General features: G+C 39.0%; 1 protein-coding gene across 4 annotated transcripts in view; it reads left to right on the forward strand.

The window, feature by feature from the left end:
* The window catches only part of gpat2 (glycerol-3-phosphate acyltransferase 2, mitochondrial), a 111,184-nt gene that overhangs the window by 3,524 nt on the left and 91,257 nt on the right, over positions 1-16,403 (forward strand). For all 4 annotated transcript variants that reach the window (XM_056377171.1, XM_056377174.1, XM_056377173.1 and 1 more), the window contains exon 2: positions 4,182-4,247. The gene's annotated coding sequence lies outside the window, so the exon portion shown is untranslated. The remainder of the gene's footprint in view (positions 1-4,181; positions 4,248-16,403) is intronic.

A 16,403-nucleotide genomic window follows, 5' to 3' on the forward strand; every position in this document is an offset into this window, starting at 1 on the left:
GTCTGTCTTGGAGTTCCCCTTCTCCCTCCTCTTCCAATACAGTATACGTTAACAGAATTTAACGATGCTTTAGAAGGCCATGTTATAGGAATTATATGTCACATAGCGCTGCATTCAGGTGAGAGTAAGGAGGAAAGAAACACTGATACTGTGACAGGATGATATCCCACTGTCAGACTATTATGTATACAGTAAACAGCTTTCTCATATCATCCGATGTCTGAATTTGATCTTTCTGTAATAGTTTTGGCTAGACTGACTGAGATTATATTGTTGGAAAAATTACAAAAGTTTTTATTCTTTAGCCAAACTTGGATTTCTTTCACATTTTCTTTTATACACAAGCAAATGTAATGTAGCCTACCATAAAATTTGGTGAGCTTCTTTTCTCACTACCACTGCTACAGGACAATACACCTCTGCTACACGTTATTAAGTGAATTAGCATTGTATGCATTAGAATCAAAGCTGAAATGATAAGCTGATTAATTTATCAGTTGATAGACAAAAAATTAATTGACGACTATAATACCTGGTTTTGCATGTAATTTTTAAAGCAAAAATGTCAAAAGTTCTACCTTCTCAAATGTGGATAATTGACAGTGTTCTGAGTATTCTGTGATCGCAAATAGAATATCTTCGTGACTATGACTACCAGCCGAACAAAACAAGCAATGTCAATGTATCATGTTAGGTTTTGGGAGGCAGAAGTCTTCACAGGTCCAAAAATTTTTGCCTGAACCTAAAAAGACCCGAAATGTTTTACCCGGAACAGAACCAGACCAGTCTATTATGTAAATGCTGGTCCGAGACCCATGCCGAACTGAGAAATGTCAGTCCCGAATCCGGTCGGGACTAGATCGGCACCGATTTCACAACTGATTAGTGCTATTATCAAGTTAAGGTTTACATTATATTTTAAGTAAAAAAAAAAAAAAAAAAAAAAAACATTAATTAATTCATTCATTCATTCATTCATTCTCTTCTGTGCCCAGTCGTGATGCATTTAATCCTCCTTGCCAAGAAAGTTGGTAAAATACATGCATAATGAGCACTGTATGATCATGGCCAGGTCTTCTCGGATCCACTCGGTTAATATACATAATATTAATAGTCTCAGGACTGGAGTGGGACCCCACCCAGACCCGACTGACCACAGGAAACGTTTTTTTTAATATTATTAACTGTTGTTTTCACTTTCTCACATAGCCTACTTACGAGACGTAAATGCCAATAACAAGTTGTGCATTATTTCTGTGAATATAGAAATACAAAATAGCTATGAAAATTCAAGGAATGTTCAGCACTAACATTAAAATAGTGAGTCTTAAGCTGCAAGCCAAATGTGGTTGAAATGATTTAATAATTCAGTTGTAGTAGAACTGAGAAATTAAAAACTCAAAAGTCACATTTGGCAAAAGTGGCTTAAATGATTCAAGAATCAACACTGACATCAGTGTTTCTCCTACATAGGGCCATCTGTGTTAGTTTTATCACGGCTGCCACAGAATCATAAATAATGAAAATTTCATTATGAAACCTTCAATCATATCACAAAGCTACACCAAATGGCACATGACTGGAGAAAAACCGGTTCTATCAGGGATCACATAAAGATAACTTTGGCATGGGAAAAAAGTATATTCAAATTGTTTTTGATGGAAACTTAAAGCCCTATTCAGATAGAATTATTCAATAAACAACATTGATTAGGAGAAGTTTAGTTGAGCAGAGTCCTTCTACACTAAAGCCATCATTCTTGACAGAATTTTAGCCAGAGCCAAATCACAGAAGGTGGCTTTTAAAAGACGATACATTTTCCAGACTACTACAAACAGAATCAAAAATATATGAAGATAGCCTACAGTCTGGGTGGAAAGCTCACTGGTAGCTGAAATAATAGCTGCTACACTCTGCGGAGCTAAAATTGCATGCCTGTACGATATCCTTTTTTCCTCAGGTATAAAGGACATAGAAATTTGTTAATTCTTGCATGGAATCAGTAAATTTGATTAATGGAAGAGGAGAAGGTATATTTCATATGAGTTAGTATCCTGCAGGGCTTTCTCTCTTTGTCATGTGTATTGGCTGAAATGCAACGATACTGTAATTTTATTTCCCCCTGTCCCCATAAATCTGTAGATATATACATTTAGTTCCTGTGTGCAGAATTACTGGGAGTATAAATCCTTGAGATAAGCTTACTCTCTGATGGGTTGTGCTGCTGCTTTAAGGAGATTGTTTTTCAAAAACATTGACAAAGGACCATGTCCAATGTATACATACTTGACAAACCTTTCGAGTATGATCAGACTTGACAAATTATTAGCCTCACAGAAAGAAAATAATTACCGGAGTCATAAACAAGAATTAATTAGAATGTCAATAGCAATTGACTGACTCGAAGTCCCGCCTGACCTTATAGTTGCTGCCTCAAACATCCTATTGACAGCAAACATTCCCTTTAGCACCACATTGATACTTGTATGGACAAACTGATACACACTGTAATTCATTAACAAAACATGACATCATCTTCTTGTGTGAGTGTGTGTGAGAAACAGGACATGTAAGTGGCAGCTCCTGACAAGCGTGGTGCTGTTATAATCCACAACACAATGTAAGGAAGCTTAGTGTATGTGCAGCAAATGTATAATGTTTATAATCAGAATTGGAGCATTTTGATGTGAACTTCCCTCACAGAACAGCATTAAACTTTTTTCAAAAGAAAAATGGCGTCTTGTTTACATTGTCTTCTTTAACGTCATTAACAAAGCAAAGTTGAGAAGCAGCTTGGCTCAGGCAGATTAACCCCACGTCTGTTATTTTATTGCCCAAATGGGACTTCATAGCAGTTTGTACTAAAACTGTAAAATGCATATTTATGTAAGAAGTTACAAGTCGGTTACCACAGTAGATTGATTTGGTATTTATATACAATTCATGAATATGTTTTACATAAATAAATAAATTGGCAGAGTCATAGATCTACAATCTCGATTGTTTCATCAGTCATCGGTAGTTGATGATTGTCGTTTGTTTTGTTTTTAAATGACCATCTTGGGTGTAATGTAATAGCTGCAACAGTGACCAAGTCAAAGCTAAGAAGTCATTTGCAAATCAAATCCAAAATGATTTCTACTTAAACAACCAAATTTAACAATGCTGCGTTACTTAACTTTAAGGAATTAAAATTAATCAGTAACAACAAAAAACCTTTTGTAAAAAGCCCTCCTGATGTGTGGACTGAGACAAAAATGAGCAACCAGTCAAAGTGAGAGAAATTGAAAGCACGACTGAGGCCCAATATGATGTTTTTAAGCTCTGACAGGATCAGAGGTATCATGTCATTTCACCCTCTGATGGAGGGGAGAGAAGGGAAACCTGTATGTGTATCATGTCGGTACATGAGCTAATCCACATTTCAAGTGCATGCATGTGCACAAGGGTGTGTAGCAACAGTTGGCAGTAAAATGGATTGTCTTTATTACAGGAAAAGTAATACCCATCTTTCCTGGTTTGCTGAAAGAGTGTCATGTAGTGTATAAACAAGTGCGTATCTGTGTACGTCATGGTGGATAGAAAAGAGATTGTTCACTGCAATCAAATGAGGTCTGAGTCAGAGGTTTTCTCCCCCCCCCTCACATCTTATCCCTCTCCCCTCTCATTTGTCTTTGCTCACTGCATTGATGTCTTCCCCATTACCTCTGATTTGGCTTGTCTGGTTTTGAATACCTAATCATGCTGAAGATGCCACACTTTCATTCTTTGGAGGCTTTATTCTTGTCATTCTCCTTTCCTCTTATCTCATCATTGGGGTGACACTTATTCCTTGCCGCGAGAAGGGATGTGTCACATACAGTTCATACAACCATAAAAAGCCCATACATGTCATGAACATCTCTGCTCAAGCACCCACTCATCCACCCACCCACCCACACATCCTCACACGTTTTGTAGAAGAAGAAGAGATAAGAAGAGATTTTTTTATATCCATAAGACCAGACATATAAACATCCTTATTTTGATTATTATTGATGATATTTTCTTTTTGATCCTTTTATTCACATTGACTCGTCTGGCTTTATTGAGAGATTTTAGAGTGAATTTAACGTTTTGATACTGTTCACTAAGATAATCTTCAACTTCAAGCTCCTAACTTGGTTTTTGTTTCTTTTAAGACAACACTGAATGTCTAGACACCAGTCGTCTTCATCAGACAAACCCTGCCGCTGCCTCAGAATAAGGTAGGACAAACATCAGTTTTCTTGTTGCGGACAGTGCACAACAAAATGCAGAATGCGCCCACTGTGTCTTTGCCCACTGTGTCTTTGCTGTGTCTTGTGTTTACCATGTGTGTTTACCATGTGTGTTTGTATGTATGCGTGTGAGCCCATTGTTTTTAATCCCACCAGTGGATGTAGTGGGGGCTCCACTGCCCTTGGAGTTGTTCACAAGGTCTTGGTCGGGGGTCCACATCTGTTCTATGGAAAATGTACTGAAAATGTCACTTTGTTGCTATGTTACAAGTGACCATAGCAACAGTACACAGTCATCATGATCACAGGGAGTGTTTTTCTGTAATCTGGGGAAAAACATCCTCTGAATTTTGAGTGTGGTTTGTTGAGAGTTTCTCTATGTGCATACACAATGATAGTTGAGTTTTGATTGGAGACTAGTTATTACCATTCATAAATAATATATCCCTTTTGTAAGGAGGAAGTTGTGCTACTTTATGACACTCATACATGTGTCACACTGAAAAGAAAGCTGGCCATCTGAACGCTCTTCAGTGGTTTTCTACAGGCAGAAAGCCTTTTGTGTGCTGGGTGCCTCGCGCTTTAGATGCTTGGAGCATCTTACGTTCTTGCAGGAGCACTCTGAATGCCTCAAGTTGAAAAATGTTCAACGTCATTTGCTGTTTTTTTCCCATTGTCCACTCTACAAACCGCAATCATGGAGGAGAAACTCGTGGTGGCAGTTGCTGGATACCTGGAGCTAAATGACCAACCACAGTAATAGTTAGCTGGTAGCATACAGGTCCTGGATTGTGTTAAACTGATGTTAGCAACTTTCAACATCCTTCCTAGACGAGCTGCGTGACATATCTGAACAAACTGTAGTGATTGACAACAGATTGTCAGACTTTCCCCCAGTCATCCTAAAATAAGCCTTGAACCGACCATCATCCAGGTGCAATTGCGTTCCACCTGTAGCCTTTATATTTAAATAACATGTACAGATCTGTGAGTTTACTTCACAGCAAAATCACAGTTAGACTAAGAGCAGGTGATTTTCAATATATATATTTTTTTTGTAGTGTAGCCTTCAACAAAAAAGGCTGCGTGTGTGCCAGTGCACTCTATCTGCTCGGGGCCTTAACCTCTATAACCACTACTAATCTGAATACAATTGCTTTACAAACCTTAGCTGGAGAATGTGAAGTTTTCATGTATTTTTTTAAACCAAGTGGGATATAGTCTATTTGATTTGCATGTGGTACTTTGTAGTGCTGTGCTTTGTGAGTGTCTTGGGTGAAATAACGCAGTTATTCATGATATATGGGGGGGCAATGATTGCATCTGTGTGTCTCTCTCTCTCTATTAGCGTTTTTCCACCGCATGGTACTGACTCCCTCAGCTCGACTTGACTTGACTCTACTTGCTTTTGGTACTGTCACTAACTTCTTTTTCCCTTCTTGTTACTGCTTTGGTCATTTTTTGAATTTTATGAATTCACTAGGCATTTAGAGCATGTTCAAGGTTAAACAAGCAAAAACAAAGCCAATCGGCACCTTTTGCAGTGGGATTTAAGACATTTTGTCATTGCAGTGTCAGATTGTGAAATTTACAGTTAACACTAAAGAAATCTCACATCTGGCACCAGAGAATCACAACTGATAAAAATGTTGGGTTCCAACTAATGATTATTTTCACTATCAATTAATCTGATGATCAATTTAGTCTATAAATTGCTTAGCTCACCAAAGAAAATTACAGTTTGCACTAAGCTTTTTCAGTTATAACTGGTGAAATTACATTGAACCAAGTAAAGACATTAATTTAGGTGAATGACCATTATCATCTACTTAATAACTTACAGTATACTAGTATAAATTACACAAACAAAGTTTTTCGACTAGTTTTTTCTTTAATATTAAGATAATCCAACACACTTTTTGTCAAATTCAGTGACTATCTCTATCCGTTCTATGTGTGCTGAGAAAAAAAATTCAGTTCTGGTGTTCGGGCTCGTGTAGGACAAGGGGAAAAAAGAGAAGAGGGGAGATGTGTATACTCCACAACATAATCGAAATGTCAAGAAGGAGACATGGCTGAGGAACAGTCAAAGAGGAGAAGGTCACAAGAACAAAAATCAGAATAGAAGTGCTATGGTCAGGCAAGAGGTGGCAAAGAGCCATGTAAACATTGGTGAGGCTTTCCAATCATGGAGAGCGTACAGTTGGACTGGGAAAGAAATGTATCCCTGGACTTGTGCCCTGGAACCAGCCTGCACCATGAATGACAGGTACAAAGAGAGGGCTGGTATAAAGAGGCAGACAGGGACAGGAAGAACCCCATGGATTTTTTGATGATTCACCAACCCACTGGGATTTCTCCCAGTGCCCTTGATGGCCAGTCTGACTGTGGATGATATGTGCACTGTTTCACCTGCCCTCATGGCTCTCCTCCATCTGTTGCATTGTAAAGCATTTGCTGATTCTCTGAGCCATATCTGCAAAGTTGAAAACAATACACTGATGAGATGTAACATTTATTTAGGAATCCTTATTAAGAAATTAGACGTGCTTGGATGAAAAATAACCAAACAACCAGGTTCAAACAACCATGAGATATCAGGGCACCTCAGCCTGACACATGCCTGTTTTAAGGGCACGTTTGGAGTCTTCAGGAGTTTTGGTTTCCAGGTGAAAAGTGCTGATTATGATACAGCGCCACAACATCGGCATAATGCTGCAATTGCAGTTACAAGTGACAAATCCAGAGAATGAAACGCTTGTAAGAAAATACTGTTTTTCTGAGACACTGGCGAGAGTTTTGTCGAGAGCTCGAGGCTCTCTATTTCTCTCTGCAGGAAAAACCCAGGGAATGTCCCATATTTTCTTCTCATTTAACATACAAAAATAATTGTTATTCCCCCAACATTTCATCAGCAAGATTGAAAACCAATTACAAAAACCTATCCAGTGCCTTTAATCAAGAAGGCGTCTGTTTTAATGATAACTTTAAAAAGGGTTAAGTCCCAGTTCCTGAGTCTAGCCTTAAATAATCTCACTTTAGTTGCTGGATGAGTGCTATCTCAAAGAGCTGATTGTACCTCTGTCTGTGTTTGTCCACCGCAGTCAACTGACACACTACCCCCACCCTCTCTCTCTCTCCTGCTCTTCCTGAGGATGTCACTGACTGCAGAACCACAGGAACAGGCTTGAGGGAGACGGTCTGAATTCTATTCCTCTCTTTTCACTTTTGCCCCCTTTTTTTAATCTCCTCAAGCATATGCTCTCACACAAAGCTGGTATTCTCTCCCTTAACTGCTCATCGTGTCACACTTTAGCTTGCCAGGAGACAGTGGGTGGGCATCTACGGTCTTGTGGGTGCAGATGCATCTATAAGTATCTCTTTATCTTAACACCCGAAATCACCACTTCCACCATGTGCCATGATCCACCCCCCTGTCTCGCAAAACTTGTAAACAAGTATTCATCTAAAATTGTGCTAGTGGTAGAAAGGGTTATTTGAAAAAAAAAAAAAGATAGAAAGCATTTCCCTCTTTCTTATTTCATTGGGTTATGTGTGAGGGTTAGTACGAAGAAAAGACACAAAATCACAACGACAATTACCAATTATGCATTAGTAGAATGAAAATCCATGTCCTTCTTTAAGAATGTTTCTACATTTATGTTATATATATATGTTATAGCAGACACGGCAGCATTGGTATAGATACAAGCCGATAAGTGATGTGAATTTGCTGCTCAGAAATACCAAAGAAATGTTTGTGGTAGTTTAGAATCAGTGATGCAGTTACATAGTTTGTCCACCAGAGAGTAGTGACCAGTTTATTTTTCCCTTTTTTTGACAGTTGACAGTGAAGGGGCAGTCAGGAAACAAGGGGAGAGAAAGGGGTGTGACATGCAACAAAGGTCCCAAGCCCTCACAGAACCGTGGATCTTGTGGTTATTTACACGGTGTAACTGTTTGGCTACCAGTGCACTCCATGTTTTGATGTAAAAAATGAATATCGGCCAACATATTGTTGTTGGTTTTTTAAAAATTCAAAAATATCTGTGTCGGAATCAGCCTGAACTATCCAGTGTCCGTGTGACTGCGTGATTTATCATACTTAAATTGCAGTTTCTTTTCATACAGTGTAACTCACACTAGCAATGATTTTGCTGCATTATCCGGGATGTATCAAACCAAGATCTCGAGTTACACCTACAACGGACTGTGAAAAGACTGTGTTACACCAGTTTTTTTCATGATGTTGTAAAGAAGGGAATAGTTAGCGTTTACGCCTTAAACATCAATGATTCAGTTCAGGAAAGTCAGATTCAAAGCTTTTTTTTCACTGTGTCCTTCTACACAGACGAGCACAGGATAACAATCAGTGCTTGTCTTGATGGAAAAGAAGGGCAGACCCTTGTCTCTGCTTGGTGCATTGATGCTCTCAGCTCAAATGATGAATAATAGTGAAGTTGGCTTAACTATTCTCAAGCTGACGCTGACACCATTTGCTCTAGTTTTTATTACCAAGCTATGACCAACATGCGCAATATTTGTTTCTCTGACTACGTGCAAGTGTGATATTTTTAACATCACAGATAATGATCAAAGGCACTAAAAACTGAGTCATTCAGGCAAAACATGAGACTCAACACTGTGTGGCTTGTTTTGATCATTGAAGTAAAGCAGCCGCCTGTAAACAGCTGTTGTCCAGCCCTTTCTGTTGTCCAAAGTTGATGTTATAGTCGTCATTCAGAATATTATACATTCTGTCAGTGTAAAAGTAAGGGAGGATGCATTTCATATTTTTTATTTCTAAATAACTGTTATAGAAACTTGAACAAGAAAATTGTGATTCTCTTTTTATCCATAACTGCATCCCTACTTGTAGCGGGGTTGGTTACATCAGCAGAGCATTCTTTTCAGCATGCTTGTGTATAACACAGGTGTATGTAGACCCCTGGCGCTTGGCTCTTCTGAACTGTCTCACAGTGCATTTGAGAGGAGCCAAATCAGTAGTGCGTCAAGGACTTGCTGACGTAAATTCACTTCCACACTGGTGGCCTCTGTGTACCTAAGGCCTTTATGGGGCTTTGTTTGTGCATTGTCTGTGCCACTTCACATTGTAGTGCCTGCAGTAACATCACATCTGCATGATGTGGAGAGGTTTGTGGAGTGTTTATTCGTTTCAATATCCCTGCAGGAGTCTACTTTTTAATAGTGCATGAGCGGCTTTATACTGCTACCAAATTAACACTCTAGTGATGTTTTTATAATGTCTCTCATTCTACCTCGCTGTTTTCAATTTTACTGTCCTCTTCTAACACCACTTATTTCCATTTATCAATTTATTGCCTTTTCTTCTCTCTCTCGATGTTTCTGTGGAAGTAATCTCAATCCCTCTATGTCTATCACTATTCCGGCCACTTGGGAACTTGAGTGCATTTGCAAGGATGTTTACGCATATCGCTGATAAATTGTTTGGCTTGATCTCAGAGAGCAGGTCTGCTGTTAGAATGGTTTATCTGATTTGGTGTTTGGGGAAGCAAATTTTTCATTTTTTTTAATGTAATTAAAAAGATTCCCATGGGCTGGCGTTTCATTTATACAGTGTTTCCAAAACTCTGCACAGTAGCCCAACTATATAAAGGGCGGAATTTATTGTCTTCTTTTCTTTGTAGGGATTACACATACACTCATACATTTTCACTGTAAAGGAATCTTTATGACTCCATTCATTATTTCAGAAATTGTCCTAGCACCAAGGATCAGCTGATGCTAAGTGAAACAAATTTTTACATATTGGTACTTACTGCTGACAATGACATGGATGTCTAATGAAATAAGAACTCACATTTTTTGCAGAGCATAGGCTAGTTAAAGTTCAGTATGAAGTCTTTTCTCCTTTAGAATTTTAAACCGTAGTTGTAGCTGAAATAAACAATATAATTCATATTTGCCCTTGTTTGTTGCTGGATAAATACAGCTGTATTTCACCAATCTGTGGTCATAGCTGTTGTATCGAATGGTGGAATATTTCCAAAAACATGATCAGTTTTTCTCGTAGAATGTAATCACATGATCCAGTTGTTCTTTTGTTTACATTCTTTCACTCACAATCATCCACCAAAGCATTATTTACTGCCCTGGCATTGACATGTTATCCTTGTGGGGACTTTCTTGCTGAATTCCCATGATATTAATCAGCTGCTCCACAGGGCTCTCAACTTTGTGTTTGTGTGTGTGTATGCTTCACTGGATACTTGTGTGAGTACACTAATGCCATTGTGCTAAGTGTCATGTCTAACCCCAAAGACTGTTTTTCATCTCTGTTAGCTTGACGGTTGCTTTTTTGAGCCAAGTATCTGTTTTCCTCTTATCACGCTACTGTAGGGTGAAAGGTTAGTTTCTCAGCACTAAAGAATCAGACCTAAAAATATAGTAGCTGTAGTAAATGTGAATAGAGACAAGTAAATGTTGAAGTGGAGTAATAATTACTTGTAAAGCTGTAAGGCTTTTATTGTGAGGCAGGCACATGACTTACACAGTGTTTTGTAAGTTACCAAGCTACCGGTGGGTTACTGTTCAATAAAAGCTGCAGAAACTTACATTTGACTGTTTTATCTGTGGATCAGTTTAAAGTATTGCTTGGAAGAGACTTTTTTTGAGTTGGGTTTTAACAAGTTTCAGTCAGGGTAACCACAGATTTCCAGTGCCTATTAAATGCTTAAACTGCCTGGTAGAGAATGAGTGAATAAGTGAATTAGTTTGGAAGAGATCTTGATTATGACGTTATGAGATCTGTTTAGAAACCGAAAGAATTAGATTGCGGATACAAGCAGTCAAATTAAGCTTCTTTTGCAGGATACTCTCTGCTCACCTTTATGATCAACAATAGGAACTCAGATATCCAGTAGAATCTTGGAGAAGAACCCCTGCTTCTTTACATCGAACACAGCCAGTAAAAGCAGTCGAATATTGGATCATGACGCTTCCTCGATGGCTCCCTCTGGAGTTATTGTGGGCAGGTCCAACTGGAAGCAAACCTAGAACATGCTGGAGCGATCACATATTATCTCTGGCACAGGAACTCCTCATGATCCCCGAGGAATAGCTAGAGGAGAAGGCTAGGCAGAAGAACCTGCTGCCACCGTGATGAGTACCTGGATAAGAAAGGGAAATAAATGGGTAGATGGATGGAAGGGGCAGTCTATTTGTTCCCAAACCAGTGCTGGCATGTAAAGAATGCTTATCATTGTCTTCTGTAGATGAGAAAGCACAGCAGAAACAGAAAAAAAAAGAACAAACAAGCCCAGTAAATGGCTTTTTCTTAACTTTGTGCTTTTGTGGACCATAATTATGCCTTCTGTTACTTTGCAGTAGTTGTGCCAACTGTCCTTCTGTATTTGCATAAACATATAAGAAAAGTCTTGTTGAATTCAAAACCAGACAGATGACAAATTAAAGGAGACACCTGCTTAATGAGTAGAAAAACATAACAAATGCAGTTGCTTTTATACAGGGTGCGAGGGCACTAAAAAGTCTGATCATTGTGAAAATGATGTGAATCGTATGCTATGGCTTTCACAGTCAGAGTGTTGCATGGTTAAGTAATTTCAATCAAAGTAAGTCACAAAACCCAGGGAAGCATGAAGAAGGCCTCAGGGCCCTTCAAGAGCGTAATAGACGGACATTAAAAATGTAGGAACATTTTTGTATTTACTGCAGGATTATTGTATTTTATTGCATTATATTGTTCTGTGATGTTCCTTGTTGTATTGTCCACCCCCAAGTAGATTTGTCATCAAGAATTATTCCTTAGTTCAATTTGGCTGTCTAAGGAGCACTGGATTACTGTCACAAAATGACTCTCCTGTCACACATTTATAGCAGGTACAATATTACTTTTATGTTATGGGCTTGTGCTGATTCATGGGGTACTAAAATGTCTGAATTAAATAATGTAGGTGCTGTACTGAAGTTCTGAATCATAGAGCATATAAAAAATTTGATTAAATCACTGAAATAGTTTTCAATGCATTAACATTACTGTTCATAACTGATTTAATCATCAGCTTTGTCTCAATTTACTAATCATTGCCTGCCAGCTCACAAGTGACAGACATCTAACTGCCACTAAGCTTATTGTTATTTGATTTGATACAAATGAATTTTAAATGCGCTTTCAGCTTTTCAGTTTCTGAAGAGTACTACTGTTCCAAACATTAGTCAAGTAAAGAGCAGAAAAAGTGAAGAAAATAAGAATGTTGTAATGCCATTACAACAAAAGGGGGTCCTGAAAAAGCTTTGCTTTGCTATTGGGCATTGCAAGCCAAAAACTTTAAAAGCAGTGGAGACAGTGTTACCAGTGGGGGGGAGAAAAAAAACTTTAATTTGTGTGTGGTTTTGCCTTCATACTGTGTATGTCATTGTGACATTAAACAGTGATGTAATTTCATGGAAATTGGGCTTTTGTTAAAATTAAACTTCATTAGCCCTCTGGCAACAGTCCAGGCATCAAACTGCCAGAATGAAAGACAGTTTTCCCTTACTCTCTCTCTCTCTCTCTCTCTCTCTCTCTCTCTCTCTCTCTCTCTCTCTCTCTCTCTCTCTCTCTCTCTCTCTGAATAGATTTTTGCTGGCAGATTATGTTACAGGTGATTTTTTTCTGACAAAACAGATTGTGTGCAAAAAAAAGCTTTTTCTGCTCAAAATTTGTTTCTCTGCTTGAAAATTTGAAAATTGGATTCAGCCCACTGGTCTGCACGCTCTGGAGACTAACCCAGACGAAATAGGAAAGACTTCACACCAAGTATAAAAAGCATAACACCGGCTTACCATAGCCCCAGTTTGTGCCTCTCACACATAGCTTCTGTAGTGTTAGCATTAGCAAGCATGAGAAGTTCCTATGAAAAAGCGACAGACCTGAACGAGATTTGTTCCTGGCAGTAAGTACAACACATGTGCCCGACTATAACTGTATTCATAGCTTAACAAGATGTATAATGCTGGCAAACAGTCATGTTAATGATGACAAACATAGCTATGGCATTGCACTAGCACTCCCCTAGTGGATAGGCTCTCGCAGTAGAGCTTCTAGCTCTGCTACAACACTGGTGCCCACACAGAAACCTTTTCCAAGACCATAAAATTACTTCTAGTGATTAACAAAGCACCACCACACTCCCTGTCTATCCAGCAGAAAAACGGAGAGTCAGGCAGTAGCTTCTCCTGGCTGGTAAGATCTGACTACGAGCTCTACATCTCTGTCCACACTACACAGAACGGTGGTTGCCTTTGACCCTTGACCGACTGCATCACACAGTTCATAGCCATGAGGCCACATCTTCTACGCTTGTTTCTCTCTCACTCCTCTGTTTCATTTTTTAAATATGCTGGAAGAGAGGCTTCTGAAACGTTGCAACTAAATACCTCGCCCAAGTCCTGAGACCTGGCCAAAATGTCCTTACAATGCAGAAATGTCCTCACTATGAAGGTTTAAAACTGAATTCATAAAATGAAGATAGCAATGCAAGCAGAAACACACACACACACACACACACATGCCACGTTAGTTTCAAGCCTCAGAAGAGAAGAAATAACTTGAGCTGTGGCATCAGTGAGATGGATGAACACTGCAAGGTTTTAGACGGGATTCTGATGTTGTCCTTCATATACAGACTGTGCTGAAGAGGCAGAAAAGCCGTGTGCTCGCTATAGAAAATCCTCCAGAAAGATATAGTTTTTCCAATTACTTGCTGTTGTCTTTTCTCTCTCGCTCTCTTTTCCCCTTGTACTGTGGTGATTAAGTTGGCTCAGAAATGTAATATCAGAAGTTTTACTTAATTTGATTCTTTTGAGACAGAGGCTGCAGGCTGTAACCACTTTATTTCAAATTGTAAATTGATGATTGTTCTTGGCATTTTTCATCCCAATAATTTTTTTAACGTCCAATCGAGGAGGCATGGTGCAGTATGAACAGCCCATGGTAGCAGTTTGTATTACATCTGTTTCCTATTGCAAGTGTTTTTCTGTATTTAGCAGCTATTATGAAGGCTTTTGAGGGCAACTTATTATTCATAATATGCACAGGGTATCCTCTCCATTGCTTAATTTCCTTTTTCTTATTAGATTTTCATCAGATTGATATTTAAGGTGCTATTAAATATGCATGAGCAAGTCTCAGTGGCAGGAGTAGTTTAATTTAACTATAATTCCAGCAGAATTCCTACTTTTTCTGCAGAGAAACAAATGTGAAATATGGGTGTTTGTGTGGTGTTGAGGCTGGGAGAAGTAAAACAGAAGTGTTTCTCAGACTAACGTGCAGAAAGAGTAGAGGAGGAGAGAAGCTGACACAGCACAGATTTAGTGAAGAGAGAAAGTGGCGGGGAGAGAATAAGACAGGGCAGACAGTGAGGAAGGGAGTAAATCAGACCTCGAGGAGACTGAGAAACTGCAAGGTCTCAGAGCAGGGATGGAGGGATGCTGATTGATAGGAGAATGACTAGTCTGTTGTTTATCAATGGAGTTAAGATGGTGTTAAGTAGCCTTATGCTGTGGTGAGGGAGAAGTATGAGACAAGCATAGGAGGGATGGAGAGAGTGGATGAGAGGAAAAATAATTATAGCGAGGTGGAGGTTGGCAGCTTAGGGGTTTAAAGCGAAAGGCACATCCTTGAGAGAATATTGACAATATGAAGTCGTAAAGCGGAGATAAAGTTGGTGGCAGATTATTAGGTACAAAGAACAAGATCACCTGTGAGTTATTTTTAAAATGTATCCCTGTTCTGTAATAATGTATGAATCCACTGATTCCTAGATATCAATATAATCCTGACTTTCGCCCATTGTTTCCACTATATTTATTCAGGTATAGTAGTCATGCGCCAGTTTTCACTGCGACATCAATCCTTGTCCGCAATATACTTCTATTCTTAAAACTGCCAACAACGTGTACCTCACATCCTTGTGTGATTTATAGTAAAGACAATTTGAGATATGAGCCTATATTTTTAAAATACTGCTTCTAGGGGGTATGACTGCCTAGCTGTTCAGCAACCCATAAAAGACACACTGTGGTGCAAAACAAGTTCAGCTTTTACTAGAAAATCTCTATGAATGGATGGCCCTCATGTAAAAACTATAGATACCCTGCCTATGATTGGTAGTGTCACTTGCTCAGTTGACCTCTTTGGGCCAGGCTTAGATATCTCAACAACTATTGAACAGATTGCTATGAAGTATTGATACACAGACTTTCGTGATCCCCACAGGATGAGTCCTGCAGAATTTGATGATCTCCTGAATTTTCCATGAGGTTGACATTTTTGGGATTTTTAGTCATATCTTGGCAGCTATTGGCCAGATTGCCATTAAATTTGGTACAGATATCTATGGGGACCAGGTGTCTGACAAGTCTTGTAATTTTCCAAAACTTAGAATTCAACTACCTTCACACAATGATAGGCCAGGTGTGTGGAACTGAGAAAACATGTAGAATTTGAACTTGAACTTCTACCACATTTTTCGTGCGAACAAACTTTGAGGAGAGACTTTGTAAACTTCAAGTGTTGCCATTCAAAACAGTCGTAAACACTTTTGCCCTAAGACATTACTGGACCACACGTTATACTAAGTGCTTGGTTTCAAGCTTTCCTCAAGCCTTAATGAGCACTTTGTGTTCTGGTCAAGTCCTTTTAGTCTTGCTTACAGGGCCGTTGTCTGTCCACTTCTTTCCCCCTTTTTCCCTCATTCTGTTTCTCATGTAGCCTTTCTAAGTCTAAATCTGTCTTTCCTTATCTGTTGACTCTATCACATACATCTTTTTCAAGGAATGAGTTTACAGTGTTAAAAAATAGACATGCCGTTTTAGGGCGTGTCAGCTAGTAACTGCAGATAAATCTTGTCTCCACAAACGACTGTCAGAAATGTAATGGAATTGGTCCTGTGATCCATTTCCAACCCTCAGAGAGGCTTTTGCCTTTTGATCATAGAGATAACATCTCACTCCGTCTTCACAGAATACCAATGTCATACTTACCCCCGTCTCTGGCTGCAGCACTTCTACACTGATTCATTTGAGCCACAAAACTTTTTCTGCTGCTGCTTGGGAGAAAATCATTAGTCAGGAAAGCAATGTGGCGCACTGTGAGAGAGA

Source organism: Seriola aureovittata, chromosome 5 (assembly GCF_021018895.1).
Source record: "Seriola aureovittata isolate HTS-2021-v1 ecotype China chromosome 5, ASM2101889v1, whole genome shotgun sequence".
In the NCBI taxonomy this organism is placed as follows: Eukaryota; Metazoa; Chordata; class Actinopteri; order Carangiformes; family Carangidae; genus Seriola; species Seriola aureovittata.